The 16,017-nt window shown below is 40.8% G+C and overlaps 1 protein-coding gene across 4 annotated transcripts in view; it reads left to right on the top strand.

Moving 5' to 3' along the window:
- LOC137496883 (leucine-rich repeat-containing protein 70-like) overlaps positions 1-16,017 on the top strand; it is a 129,720-nt gene that overhangs the window by 101,944 nt on the left and 11,759 nt on the right. The window contains exon 2 of one of the 4 annotated variants that reach the window (XM_068227164.1): positions 7,992-8,072. The exons of the other annotated variants lie outside the window; for them this stretch is intronic. The gene's annotated coding sequence lies outside the window, so the exon portion shown is untranslated. The remainder of the gene's footprint in view (positions 1-7,991; positions 8,073-16,017) is intronic. 4 annotated transcript variants of the gene reach the window in all.

Genomic DNA, 16,017 nt, shown 5'->3' with positions numbered 1-16,017 from the left:
TGAACAACAAAGGTCATCTCCAAATTGTCCATCACAAATGCATGCCGATTATCTCTAAAGAACGCCTTATACTGCGAAAACGATCGCTCCACATCACAGGAAGTCAGACGAGCGTAGTTAAAGAGAGGAATGTCACCAACAATAACGCCATCAATTTCGCCAACATGAGCACCCTCTAATACACGAGAAATTTGGCACATTGTTTGAAATCCTCTGTTTTTCCTGAACAAATTTTGATATTTGACCTTTAACAGTCCCTGTACCTGCGAAGCCGGGAGTGAATCTAATTTATTTTCTACAGCGCGCACTTCCTTCACTGTTTCGGACAACAGGTTAGTGGATTTTTCAAGTATGTCTATAGTTTTACACAAGAAGCTTAGATTGGCAGATATAAACGCCAAATCATTTTTCAAAGAGCTGTCTTTTAGTATCTCTTGAAGAATTTCAATTGACGACGCGTCGTTTTTATCTAGCACGTTCACAACGGATGCAAAACTTTCGAAATTGTCTGCGTAGTATACCACAGCGCTAAGCTAGGTACCCCACCGCGTAACAATAGGCAGAGGTGGAAGCGCAAGATCCGGGTTTTTCTCTTTAAAGAGATCGATTCTTGAGGGTGCTTTTACGAAGACTTTTGCCATTAGACACTAATTTATCCACTTGAGGATACTGAGCCCGCACAGTTTCACATAACCTGTGTAGAGCATGAACAACGCAAGTTACGTGTATCATTTTCGGAAAGCTCACAGAAAGGCTTTCGGCTGCCTTTTTCATGTAAGCTGCACTGTCGGTAAGGAAAAGCAATACATGGTCGTATTTTATACCTTTTGGCCAAAGTAAGTGCATGGCTTCATTGAATAACCTAGCTACAGTGACATGGTTTGCAGCAAGCATTTCTTTACACGCTAGCAAACAAGATCGTTCGCAAGCAGTTTTGTCATTCTTCAACACACCAACTACAACATTTCCTACTTTTCTGCCACTTGAATCAGTGGTTTCGTCAATGCTCACCCACAGTTTTTCGCCATCACATACTGCCCGAATTCTCTGTAAAGTTTCTTCGTAACATTTTGGGAGATAGATTTTCCTTAATGTGGATTCGTCTGGAGGCTCAAAATTAATGTACTTTGTTAGGAAATTTCTCAGTCCCGGATTATTTATTTTACCAAGAGGAATGTCGGCGCAAACAAATGCTCTGCACACATCTAAATAATACTGGGAATATTTAGATGGGCCTGCATTTGAAGTAGCTGGTTCAGCTATTAATAATTGTCGCGAACGCACACGCGAAGCAGCCGCAGTATGCTTATTTCCAGACAAATGCTGGATTACTTGAGAACGTTGATCTGCACTTACTGTTTTACCACACGGTTGGCAAAATAATACTTTTCCATCGGTAGTGAAAATGCTTTTAAATTCCACTACATATTGTTGAAGACGCGACCTTGTACTCGACTTCGCTTTTGGCATTATTTTTCAGGTTACGATACACGCATTTACGGTGAATCACTGTTTCAATAAAAAGAATAGCAGCGTACACTGAAGGAAATATTTCTTATAAATCCATACAAAATCACACAACCACGGGAATGATATATGGACCCGAACAGCTAACTTTACTCTTAGGAGTGATGAAATTCCACTACCTAATGGTGGGGCAATATTCGTCCGAGTTTCCCATGTCGTAACGGAATTACGTCACCTTATCTCTCCGTGATTGCCTTTCGCTGATATTCTATAAACAAAATCCGAGAGGGTTGACTCAAAGAGTTGGAATGACATCATGCAAGGAAACATCTTGTGCAGCAAATCAAATCGCTGTCTAAATGTAACGACGTAGCCAGTGACCAGCAAGTTTTAGAACTTATGGAGGGAAGTCCATAAATAGCCGAAACATTCAGATACATTATGTTAAATACACTGTTAAAAACAATACCGTAATCGTAAAATGAAAATATGAGCATTGTTTTATAACACAGAAGCATTTTAAATTTTATTGATCAACAAATATTGCCGATTTATGTGCTTATTATAGATTTTCTTAAAATATGTATTTACATTTAAAAAATGTGAAAATATGTGTTTTTATGTGAAATAAGATTCAGTTTTTACACTTGGGGATGCACAATAGGAATAATGAACTTCGTAACTTGCGTTAAAACTTACGCAAAAAAAATATGTAATTACATAAAAATCCGCTCCCAAGTTATCACACAATTTATGAATTCGTGGTCATTGGCAATCCTCTGAACAAGATCAACGCACACGTCTTGTCGTTGTGAGGTTTTTCGGCACCATTTTGGCACAAATCTTTCGCATGTTCAAATCATCTGTCAAAATTTGATGTACGGCGAAAGTGTTTAAATGTAACTGTTCACTCATTATGCTTATTGTTAAACGACGGTCTGATCTCACAATAGCCCTCACACGTTCAACGTTTTCGTCAGTTTTTGAAGTTGAAGGTCTCCGTGAGCGAGGTTCATCTTCAACGTGTTCTCGGCCTTCCAAAAATGATTTGTGCCAGCGGAAATCTGTGCTCTTGATAAGCAATGTTCCCCATAGATCTGTTTCAACTTTTCAAAAGTCACACTCGCGGATTCACCAAGTTTACCACAAAACTTTATTGCACAACGTTTCTCTAAATCCCGATGTTCCATTTCTGAAACACACAACAAAACACAACTTCACTTATGACGCTGTCAAAAATAATGTGTAAGCTGCACGGAGTTGAAACTCGGACTGAGGAAGTGGAAGGGATAATCAAACTGGTCTAGCACAGATAGGTAGACACAACGTTGCCAGATCACCTGAAGTGGTGGGATATTACCTAGTTGTTTCTTTTGAAATTATTAGATCTTTCGCATTGACGCTCGTCTGTAAGGATGGGACCCTACCTATTATGAATTCTAATGTCGAAAACGGAGCACACACCTAGTCCCCAAACCAAGTTAAAATCCCCCGACCCGAAATCGAACCTGGGACGAAGGCAAGCTCACTAACCATTTAGTCATGGAGCCGGATAGCATTACATTATAGAAATATCTGAACTGCTTCATGATACTAGCGTACCCGAACTACAAACAATCCCTGTAATATCTACAGCGTAATATCGGGAATAAGATCCTCAAAAAAGGACAAACGTTCTGAATTTGGGTTGAGTGGATTAATTAATAAAGAAGGCACTGGATAGCCTTATTTCTTGAATTTAACTCATGTTAATTTGTTTACGAATTAGTATCAGACCCATTATTCTAAAAGAAATGCTAGAATAATATGACGGTCTGAAGTATGTAATCGATTAAAGAATACTGAAACGGAATGAGAATACGAAATCTTGATATAACATACGGAAGACTGTCGTTAAACTATATCAAATGTGTGTACTGAAAGTATAGGTAAACGATTTGAACCCTGTTCGCCTTGTTTTGATTCGTAATATTAAAAGTGGTTGTGGTCCATTGTGTATATCATATCCTGACTTACTGGAGTAGCTGGGTAGAAACCTTATGCTAACCTTGTAGTGACTTTCCAGCAAAGGTTGGCGTGAAAATGTGGACATGGCTATAATGATTGGTTCTGTTGGAGAAGAAAGTAAGTTTAAGACTGAGTCTTGCATGTCTCAGTGAAGTAGATAGCCGAGACGTAGGTGTAACTATCTAATTCCCTTATCCTGAAAACAAAGGTGCGATAAGGATCAGCTGTGAGAGCTGCTGCAAGGTGTTTATGCCTCTTTGTTTTATTTTTGTCGCTATCGTGTAGTTAATATACCGCCGGTAGGCGAACTCAAGAATTCTTGAGGAACATAGGAATATAACAGCTGCTAGATTTGAGGAAAGAAAAGAATGGAACGGGGTAATGTAAAAACCCAGAATGCAATCGCTAATATTTTTTGGCGTTTTTACTACCCATGTATGTAGATAAGAGAATGCTTCGCATCTGACGATCTTGAAAGATGCATTCAGAATCAATAGAAGCTCTATTTTAAAATTCCAGAAAACATGCGGAAATTATGTATATGTTCTGATAAAACACAGTTTTAAATTTCAGGCTCCTCTCAAATTTAAGAAAATTCATTCATGTGGCGTTCCATATATAGACTCCTATTTCCTTGTGAATTTTGTTAGACTCTTAAATCGGCTATTAGATGTTAGGCCCCTCTAAACAACAAGCACCATCATCATCATCAAATCGGCTATTAGGTGACGCCGTGAATGCTTGGGGATCAGGTAATCTAACTTTGTTTCGGAAATAGAATGCTCAAGATTTAAAGCAAAGCAAAAGCATCTCTCTCTCTCATAAGGAATGAAAACTAGAAATAGTCTCATACGTGAAGTGGAAATAGTATATTACTTCTGAATGTCAGCATATTCATTTGTTTCATGCCCGACTCGTTGGCTGAACGGTCAGCGCCAGGGTCCCGCGTTCGATTCCCGGCAGGGTCGGGGATTTTAACCTTAATTGGTTAATTCCTACGGCACGGGGGCTGGGTGTATGTGTTGTCTTCATCATCATTTCATCCTCATCACGACGCGCTGGTCGCCTACGGGAGTCAGATAGAAAAACCTGCACCTGGCGAGCCGAACCCGTCCTGGGTATCCCGGCACTAAAAGCCATACGACATTTCATTTTCAATTTGTTTCATAGGGTTACCCTTGAAATTATACATTTCGGAACAGAATTTGATGTTCGTCTTTGATGCAGGATATCAAGTGATCAAAATGTGGTAAATGACCTCGTTGATGGTTCACACACACTCTTTAATCTCCTGGCAGATTAAAAAGTCCTGGAGAAATAATTTTACTGTAGTCGAGTCACAACCTACTTCAGCAATGCTTTCACTTAGTTGTGCTCCTCCCTTTCGTATTTCTGTCCAGTCCCCCCTCGTTCATCTGTTCTCTTCCGACTACTACGGTATTAGAGTAACCGAGGATTACAGTACTTTGTTTGTCGCCTCCGTTCGTGTTCTTTTTCTTCACCTAATGGTATTCTCGTAGTTCGAGGTGGTAACAACACTGTTATTACTACTTCTTCCTGTTAGTTCGGGGTGTCTCGGTCTTTTCTGCTTTTAATTAGAGACTAGTAAAAGGATCGAGGTGCGCTCGTATATACCAAATAATATAGGGAGGACGCCACATGTCAGCGACCTTACGAGTCCAGGTTAGTGGCTGTCCCCAGTGTCATGGTGTTGTATATACTACAGCGAGACTTGTGTGTCTATATCGTGTGCTAGTTAAAGAACATTGATCCCATGGATATGTCCCCTGTGGGTGAGGGACGTCGGCGAAGAATACACCCACGGTATATCTTGCCTCTCGTAAGAGGCGACTAAAAGGGGCTACCAAGGGATGATTGAATTAGAACCATGAAACTAGTTATGAATAGTACCATTACGCAGGGAACACCATGGGTCGCCTTTACATAGCCTTTACCGCTATGTTAGGTACACAATAGGCTTGTGAAGTGCCGTCCATGATGAAAGTCTTATTTTCTTTCATAATCTCTTTCCCCTGTTCAGTACAAAAAATCATTCTTTCCTCCCCATCTACATAGTCAAAAGAAAAGAACTTCCATCAGACATTTTAAGAATGTTTTCGTCAAGGCATATAGCATCCGAACGTTCTGGTTCCCTGATGATTCCTTGCTCCTTCCTTCGTAGTGAATACAAGGTCGCTTTCATGGTCTCATACTGTGACATTGCTGTGACCAGCTCGTACCCTCTATTCTGGAGAGGTTCCAATTCTTCCTTGAATATCTGAAAAGGAGACGTTAATTTTCAAAATTCAACTTTCACTCAACTTTCACTAACATGTTATGTACACAATACATTATAAGTAACTATTGGTTGTTTCGATTTATTATAATCTGATATAATATTAAAGACAGATTACGAAAATAGTGAACAGAGATTCCATGATAAATCGGTGTACTACAATCTGTAAAACTGGCTTTAACAGGTGCATGCAACAGAAGTCTAATAGACCTACGTAGTTTAGTGTAATCATTTTTTGCAACGAAGGTAAAAGTATTCTTGCCAAACCCGTTAGCTCACTTGGTTGAGGCCTTTCAAGACTTGGGCACTCGGGAGAGCGTAGGTTCGAATCCTGCCTCGGTTGACCAGAAAATAGTTTTCCGTGTTTTCAACACCAGGTGAATGCTGATTCATACCATTGAATTAGGCCACGGGCAAATTTTCTCCCATTCCCATCTTTCTGCGAAAGTACTCAAAGCTAAGCGCACCCCATAAAACATCGATTCAAGAAAAGTAAAAAAAAAAAATTCTTTGATTTATTATAAATTAATAAAATTGCAATACACGTATATTCTACACAGACAAGGAACATTATGCGTTTTGAACGTTTGAGGAAATTAATATTGTTTCTTTTAATTTCATTTCTTTCTGAGACATGAAAAATATAAACTTTTATGCACGATCCATAATTAGAATACGTTAGAAATAATCAACATTTACGTACCTGAGGAATTAAAGTGCTGGCATCTTCTCTGGCTCTTTTCTTGGCTTTTGAGACTGCAACGCGCACATCCACGGCAGCTTCGTTCAGAACACACACATGTTCTTTTACTCTGATTACTTGATCTTTTAGGCTCACTACTGCCCCCTTACAACATTTGGTTTTCTCGTGGATACATTGCCATTCAATGGAATTGTCTTTATTTGTTCTTCGTTTTCGGTAGCAAAAACCTTCCAAAACTAAGCTTGTTCTTCCCTTTGTGGTTTCGATGAACTCCATCGCTCGCGTTCTTCAAGTAAACGATGCACAACGAGATCCAGGTAAGAAATTACGAATAGTTTTATGCGTGCGTGACGATGATTTGTGACGAGGCTGGAAAACCCTGATAAGGGGTAAGTAGGGAGTGGACACTGTCACATTCTGAAACACGAAACTTCCCTGTGGAATTCCCAAACAAGACCTCTAGTTCCTAGAATGATTAATGACCACGGCTCAAGTTTTACCGATTTTAACACGGCGCAACTTTCACTCGGCGCAACTCATACGACACCCTGGGCGTTGCCTGTGATTAATACCACTATCTGAGCAATACCGTGGGTCTGCGTTGCCTGTGATTAGTACCCATTATGTAAGGAACGCCATGGATTTGCGTTGCCTATGAGCGGAGCCATCATGTGTGGAACACCGTAGATCCGCATTACCTTTGCGAAGTACAATACTTGTGAGTAGTACCATAATGTGTGGAACACCGTGAGTCTACGCTATTTTTGATTAGTACTGCAACATGAGAAATACCACGGTTCTACTTTACTAGCGATAAATACAATTATGAGGGGCCGTTCACCTGGATTTTGGATCCCTTTAGAAAAACATCCTCGATTCAGGATTGTGCTTTAGAAGCAGTCCCTTGGTCAGTAATACTATTGTTTTAAGATTGTTTCTGGGAAGGTGGCGCATTGTTGGTCTGATCCATCGATTGTTTTATAAGTTCATAATCATTGTTCATCGTCGTCTTTTTGAATTCTAGTCAGTGGTTCGATTTTGGAATTATTTTTAACTTTCAGTATTGTGAGTTGGATCCGCTGATTGTTTAAAATTCATATTCATCCATTCATTTTTCATACAATTCTGGTCAGTGGATGAATTTTGCACTTTTAAATTCTCATTACATTTCGTCTCATTTCGTACCATTAGGCCCCTTTAAACAACCATCATCATCATCATCATCATCTATCTGTCGTAAGAGGCGACTTAAAGGGAGACCAGGAGCTCTGAACTTGGGAGCGTGCGTTGGCCATCAGGGTTCCCCCAACTGAGTTACATTTCATCTGTTAGTCATTAATCATTGCCCCAGAGGAGTGCATCAGGCTTCTTCAGCAGGCACTTATTCCTATCCTCACCGCTAACTGGGGCTACATTCATGCCATTACTGACCCGATCGAATGATCGGAAACAGGCTGTGGATCTTCATTTTCACTACTGATAGAACTGGATGGTCATGCGGCTCGTTGTCTGTTTTAGAGATGCCGGAAACCAGCAGCACTCCGGTCTCGCTTAGGCGAGCTGGTGTCAAGAGCGTGCTCGGCCTGCTGCTGCCATCTAGTGAGTATATTGTTAGCATAAAGGTAGGTAATGCGATCAGCTGTGTATGCAGTTTCTCTTAGGCCCGTATTCACCTACGCGAGTAAAAGCTTTTATCTTAGTTTAAAGCTACGTAAACCGAGATAACAGTTGAAGCTTATATTCACATTCTCTCGGATATCATCACCGAAGACTGCTTGGCCGGTAAAATGGGAAGGTGGCAGCTCGTAGACGGCTGGAATATCTGATTGAAAAAAGAACATCACATCGACGAGCAATATGATCAAGAATATGCAGTTAATAAACATCCTAGGTGGATAAAAGAACGTGCGACATGTTTTGAGGACTACGACGACACTGATTTTCACACACATTTTAGGTTATCTAAAGCTTCGACACAGTCAGTGTTATCCATGATCGAACATAACCTGAAATCCCCAACACATAGGTAGGCCTAAAATGAATTATCGATTATAGCTTATATCTTGTATGGTTCACGACTGGGTGACTTTTTAATGGAGAATTAAGGAATACTGCCGCAATTTTTGAGTGAAATATACAATGTGTAGGCTATAATTTGTTTTCTTATTCTCCATGTTGTTAATGCTTTCTGCCTCCAAATTCAATAACAATTCACTCTCTTGTAAAGTCATATTCGGCTTCTTTCTTCGTTTCTGTTCAATACCGAACATAATTTATGCAAATTATTTGCAAACGCCAGATTTACTGGCATGTAAATGAGCTCCTGCGGGACTAAATTCCGGCACCTCGGCGTCTCCCAAAACCATAAAAGTTGATAGTGGTACGTAAAACTAATAACATTACGGTATCTAGCCTACCCTATGACTATGAGTCATGCTCATGACCACTCGAAATTGTCTGTTTTATATTCGGAAGAACCGCTCGGTATTCTCTGTTCGTATGTCGCATCATTGCACAATACTTCAATAATCGAATCACGAGATCACTGGTGTACGTGGACAGGGAGTAAGTGCCCAGACTGATGCAATAGCTTAAATAAAAAGATGTTTAATCAGAAAACCAGTGGGCTACTGTACATCTCGTGTAGCCCATACAAAATATGACGATTTAAAAAAATCCTCTGCTGATAGAAAAATACATTTTCAAAGATGACCGAGCTAGATGGCCGTGCGTTTAGGGTCGCGTAGCTGTAAGCTTGCATTCGGGGGATGGCGGGTTCGAATCCTACCGTCGGCAGCGTTAAGATGGTTTTCCGTGGTTTCCCATTTCCACACCAGGCACATGCTGGTGCTGTACCTTAATTAAGGCCACGGCCACTTCCTTCCCACTTATATCCCTTTCCTAGCTCTTCGACGCCATAAGACCTATCTGTGTCGGTGCGACGTAAAGCAAAGTTTTGTGCTATAATACAATAAGCTAGTACTGAATCGAATTATGATTATCACCGCAGGAAGGCAGCATTTGATGGGATCAGTGCTCCTTTCCCTCTAGTCCGCACAGCACGAACCGGGAATTCTGAACTAGTGTCTGACACTTTTACCAAATGTTGTAACTTTTTCTGAGACTTTGATAGTGTCATCATTAGGACTGTGTGATAAGCCCGCAAGAATAAAAGATGAATCTTGCTAGAAAGCAAAAATCTATTTCCATTCAGAATGGGAAGATGGAATTTTGTTTTCTTTACTGAAGTATACCGCAAGTATGTGTGTTTGCTGCGCGATGCCACTATCACCGTTTGAAAGAAAGGTAGGGTTCGTATAGGGCCCTTATTTTACGGGATCGTTCCTTATTTTGAGACTGTCCCGAAGTCCCGATACATTTTCTCAGACCGGGCGAGTTGCCCGGCGATTATGGGCGCGCAGCTTTTAGCTTGTGTCCGGGAGATAGTGGGTTGGAACCCCACTGTCGGAAGCCCTGAAGATGGTTTTTCCGTGGTTTCCCATTTTCACACCAGGAAAATGTCGGGGCTGTACTTTAATTAGGGCCATGGCTGCTTCCATCCCACTCCTAGTCCTTTCCTATCCCATCGTCGCCGTAAGACCTATATGCGTCCGTGCGACGTAAAGCAAATCGTAAAATAAATAAATAAATAATAAATAAATCTCAGGACCAGAATTGTCTCTTATTTTGTAGATTATTGTTGAACATTAACATACTTAGGGGTTAAGAGACGCCACAGACCAGAAATTGCTCTCGTTCATAAAAAAATGTTGTTTGCAATACTGTCATTTTGGGAGAACAGTGCTATTAGCGCCAAGCGGACGTGATAAGGAAGCACGGCTTACTGTATAAACACTGCTCTACAGTGAAACGAAATCCACTATTTTATTTGGTGTAGAGAAAAGATGCACTTGTGGACCTGACCGATCTGCGCCGTAGTCCAACACTCCCAAGTACCAAGTCCCTCATCCTACGATATTGGCGAGCAGTCAGCCGACTTCGTCATCTGTTTTATGGGGGATATTGGGTTGTTTTATCCTATATAGACGTAGTATTTCTTAGTAGTCTTTATATTATTATTTACTATGTTTTATTCTACTGACTTTGTTTTAGTTTGTCTTTGTATATTTTAATGTTTTTCTATTAATTTGAATATTATATATTATTGCATTTTAAGACAACGTCTTATTCTACCATAACCTACATTTTCTATCATTTTATCGAAAAACAAGGCATTGCGAATTAGATCCACTGATTATTTTAAACCCATAATCATTTTTCATCATCCGTTGTTTTAAATTCTAGTCAGTGGTTGCTGCATTTTAAAATTTTAATTATCATTCATGCCATCCACCTCGTACCATTAGGGACCGATGACCATGTTAGGCCCCTTTGAACAAGCATCATCATCAGAAGATGCAAATAACAATATATTGTTCAGCAGTGTTGAAGTGAATGAATGCTTAAGAAACGCTTTTGAGTTCTACTGCTTTTCTGGCACAAGTGCTAATATTAAAAGGCTGTTTCCCCGGATTAACTCCTTATGAAGAAACGAAGATAGTGTTATCTGTAGAAACTGTGAAATCAATGTTGATTATTCAAATCCTTTTCCAATGAGGACTTCAATAACTTTCTATTATGTAATCATTCTTTTAAAAAAATGCATTCTCCTGAAGAGTGTGTAATATTCGTAGATTCATAGGGAATTATCAAACTTTAGGCTTTCGTTTAGTTTAGTATTGCAGTTTTGAGGTTTTTGTATGTTTTCTCCTATTCGTTGAATAAGAAAAACAATATTATCTTGACACACTCACACCGAAAGTATTCCGTACTTTTTAATAAAAAATATGAACTGTAAAGAAAGATAATGTGGAAAGATTTCAACACATTTCATTGGAATATAAATGCTGAGTTTCCCTCAAACACCAACCTCAGAAGTGAAAAGTTTAAGCAACTTAAAAATCGACTGACTGGCCGACAGTCACTTGTAACAAGAATTACTGATAGATACTGTAACAGTAAAAGTTAATTATGTCGGCTAGTTAAACACGAGACTCGACACAGGGGTGTCCGGTCTCTATCTGATTTGTCACAGAGGAGAGGGAAGTAAAATAAGTATAATGGAATGTTTTTAATTTTGCTCAAAAGTTTATTCGTAAAATAAAATCGGAATTCAACATCACCTCAGCACAGTAGTTACGAGTATTTCTCCTGGGATTGAGCTGGTCCTGGTACACTGCGGGATCGCAATGTTCGTTCATAGTGGCACCATCTTCCGAGAAGGACTCTAATATCTCGAATTTCTAGAAGGTCTTGAATATCTAGATGATCTAGAATGAATTACGTTTCGCTATTAGCACAGTTTTATCGCTTGTTAGGGTTAATTACAAAATTATGTATAAGTTTTCACGTTTCACTAACGACAAAGTTTTATCACATTTAGCATTCAATGTTAAATCATTCTATAAAGTTTAAACACTGTCATTCAAATCCTATCATCTCTTGTAATTAAAACATCAAGTTACTTGGTAGCGTAGTATCGTACTAGTGAGGAAGTATAATTTCGGATCACACTGTTCCTGTAAATAGTTGAACACCTTAACTGTTCACGTCTCAACTCATACGCAACTTCTATTACCACCCGCAAATGATAGGCCTACTGTAATTCTTCTAAGTCTTGTAGATGCGTTGTAGAATCAGAGTTCAATAGTACGCGGACTTAAACTTTCATCGGAGAGTCGAACTGGCGACTTACATCACGGCAGCAGAATGACCAACAGCCGACCGACCGGCCTCGACTGTTGCACCAAGTAGACTGGCTTTACAAGCGAAATGCTTGCCTTTTTATACAGGATCCCCGAGAAATTGTGACTGTTATATTTCTTCTACTATCTCCCTTAATTCTTAAGATATTTCTTTTAAACTTGGAAGCCATAATCATAAAAAATTGGGATACACGACGACGTAGTTCATCTCTTCGTACATTAATCCACTCAAACGATATCAACGATGCAAAGAATCGAACATTCTATCGGCTGACGCAACATGGCCTTGACCGCGTTCCACAGTCCGTGACGTCACAACTCCTCGTCGCTCTCAGCTGGCGTGCTTGCAGGCTGCTGGATGAGCTCGGTCGGTGGGCAACATAACTTCACATATCGGGGACTCTTAACTTAGAACAGTATTCCTGGTATAATACAAAAACAGCCTTTCGAGAATGGGGAGTACTGTAGTTAAAGAACGTTTCTTTTTACAAGCTGCAGGCTCTTAAATTGATAATTTTAGCAATAATTCTGAGAACATCTGACATGCATTCTCTTACGCGCACAGCCCCAACAATTACTAGTAGACGTGTTGAAAAAAGTGCCGGAAAATGTCACTTGTCTTCTGAAGAGAGATTTTGGAACGTTTTGCGCACTTCTCAATGCAGTGGGAAGAATATACTCGTACAGCTATCAGCGACACAGCCTAGTTATCCTTGTTCGTCCAAATAGTTTTTAAGAATTCCACGGTAAAGGAAGAGCTCCTTAAGATAATGTTATTAAAAGACTGCACACAGGCTACCTTACCTCCAACAAGATTCCAACACAAGAATTCAGTTGGCGTAATTACTAATGGGGCTCCTGCTTTCACAGTGTGACTTACCGGCTTCGTTGCACTTGTCCAGGTTTACACATTTTATCTCCTACCATTCCAATCATTCAGCAATGAGTCCTTTGTGATAAAATTCTGAATATGAAAACGATTTTTTAAGGTTGTCGTAAATCTTGTAAATGAGATATATGCCCATGCATTACAATGAAGATCATTCAGACAGGTGATTGAGGAAATAAACCTTAAGGTAAAATGAGCACAAACATTTCCCTTTTTTGAAACATATGTATCGAGTTAGTTGGCTACGCGATTTGGGTCACGTAACTGTGAGCTTGCATTTGGGAGATAATGTGTTTGAACCCCACCACTGGCAGTCTTCCGGATGGATTTTCGTAATTTTCCATTTTCATACCAGGCAAATACAGAGGTATCTTAATTAGGGCCGCAATAGCTTCCTTCTCATTCCTGGCCCTGTCCTATCCCTATACTGTATGACTGTGTTTGAGCGACGTAAAATAAATGGTAAAGAAAAAAAAAATGGTTGAAGGAGAAGAAAATGGAAAATCTTGTACCAAAGATGGCAGACACATACCAGTGACTCAGAGGTGCCAACTATTACGGATTGTCCGTAATTATTACGGATTTCACCTCACCATTACGGAATTACGGTCAAAGAGGAAATGATTACGGAAAAGGTGACATTATCAGGAAAAATGATTTTCTACGGAACAAAAAGAAAAGAAGGAAAAAGGCTCGAAAGAATTGAACATTTCTCCTAAATCGCCCTCGTTTCAATGCTAGTGAGTTGGCAACTATACTTATTCGATCGTGACTTCCTTTTGCTACCCATAAACGTTGTAAAATTCATTGTGAATGAAGGAGCTCAGGAGTAGGGGAAAAAGGCTGGAGCTGGCTGTTCTTTTCCGACCCTTACGCTGTTAGGTAGGACTAAGTAGTCCTTAATTTTCACGCCTTTCGTAGCCCTTGTCTTTCTTTGGCTGATACCTTGCGCGATCGCTCATCTCCCCTGGACGTAAGGTTGCTTTTCAGCTTTACGTCTCAATGAATAAAGCATATTATGTATTAAGTCTTACACCATCTCCTGGGTACCATGTCAAGTCCTAGGAGGTTAACGCGTAGTCAACGCAACGTTAGGCCTGCAGGGGTATCGAACGTAAAGTGTAAGTAAAGATTTTATTCTGTATTCGGGAATTCTGATAATACGCGAAATCCTGTAGAACTAAATTCCGGCACCACAGTATTTTTACGTACACTTAAGAAAATGGAAATTGCAACACCATGAAGGCATTGGTCGTTTGTGTTGATTTTCAAAGTATGGAACGATGCAATGTAAGTATGTAAACGATCAAAGTTTCAGACCCATTGGATTGTTGCTACAGGTCTCCCCACGTGATTGGTCGCGGAGAAATCAACTCCAGTATACGGACTCTGGTGTAGCGTAGTTGACTTGCAGTCTGTGCAGTGAAGTGTTCCCCGTCAAACATGCCTCGACGACAGAGAAGAGCACGCTATCAACTACTGTCGCCGTTTGAGAGGGCTCGGATAATTGGGCTGTGTGAGGCTGGATTATCACTAAGGACTGTCGCTGCACGTGTTGGCCGACAGGCATCTACGGTACAACATGTATGGCAGCAGTGGTCAAATGAAGGTACCCACACTCGTAGACCTGGCACAGGCCCAGCGCGTGCAGCTGGCTTACGAGCCTGGTGTCGAGAAAGATCGTCGTGGATTGAGGAATGGCATAGGGTCGTCTTTAGTGATGAATCGCGTTTCTGTCTTGCCCGCAGTGATCGCCGGAATCGTGTGCGCCGACGTACCGGGAAAGGGGTCCCAGATCTTATTGCCGAGAGGCACACAGGGCCAACACCAAGCATTATGGTCTGGGGAGCTATTGGCTTTAATGTGAAATCACAATTAGTGCTTGTTGAGGGCACTATGACTGCTCGACAGTACGTTGATAGGGTACTCAATCCAGTGGTAGTCCCTATGATGGCGAACATTGCTAATGGGATGTTTCAGCAGGACAGTGCCCGGGTTCACACTGCACGCATCTCCAGAGAAGCTCTCCACGACAGCACAACCTTAGAATGGCCCGCCAGATTCCCGGACCTCAGTCCTATTGAGCATGTGTGGGAGATGATGGGTCGACAACTGGCCAACCGTCCTCAGCCACCCACAACTCTGGAACAACTGACCCGTGGAGTGCAGCAAGCATGGGCCACAATTCCTCAGGAAGTGATCCAGGACCTTATTGACTCCATACTCGACGAATTCATCAATGTATTGCAGCTCGTGGTGGGCACATCCTGTATTGATTGTTGTCCAAACTTTCGGTCAGAGGGACCTGAAAGTGTAATCACCGAATCACAACCGAACACTCGTCCTGCATGTTCAGTTGCAGCAATGTAGCACCACTCCTTCTGGGTGTTGCAATTTCCATTTTCTTCAGAGTATTATATTGGGTTGCAGACTTGTAGAAAAAAACAACTTTGTATTCTATGTGTCAGCAAGTACATCCAAAGCTAGTCAACTTGCACGTGCAGTTATTTTTTGCTGATGTGTTCAAGCTAGGCTCTCCGTTTTTAGAACTTGGAAGATGCTTCTCAATATTACGCCGTATGTAAATAAAGCATTTGTATTACACCTCACACCATATTCCTAGTCCTATGTGTAGCCGTAAGCTTCCACCAATCTCTGCATCAAAGTTCCTGGATCATGTCTCATCTCGTCTAGTTAGGTTGAGCGTAAGATCGAATCTCAAACTTGAGACTGTAATGCCCTTGTGAAGTTAAGCCTGGCGTCATATGCATGGCTTATCCTAGCACTCTTAACCATAATAAGGTAAGCAGTTAAGTCTTAAGAAGTTAACTATAGGCCATGCAAGGCGAGGTACTGGTCATCCTCCTGAGTTGTATCCCCGACCCGGAGT

This window comes from Anabrus simplex, chromosome 4 (genome assembly GCF_040414725.1).
Source record: "Anabrus simplex isolate iqAnaSimp1 chromosome 4, ASM4041472v1, whole genome shotgun sequence".
NCBI classification, from domain to species: domain Eukaryota; kingdom Metazoa; phylum Arthropoda; class Insecta; order Orthoptera; family Tettigoniidae; genus Anabrus; species Anabrus simplex.
Note: the sequence above shows the minus strand (reverse complement) of the source record. Positions and strands in the feature narration are given on the sequence as shown.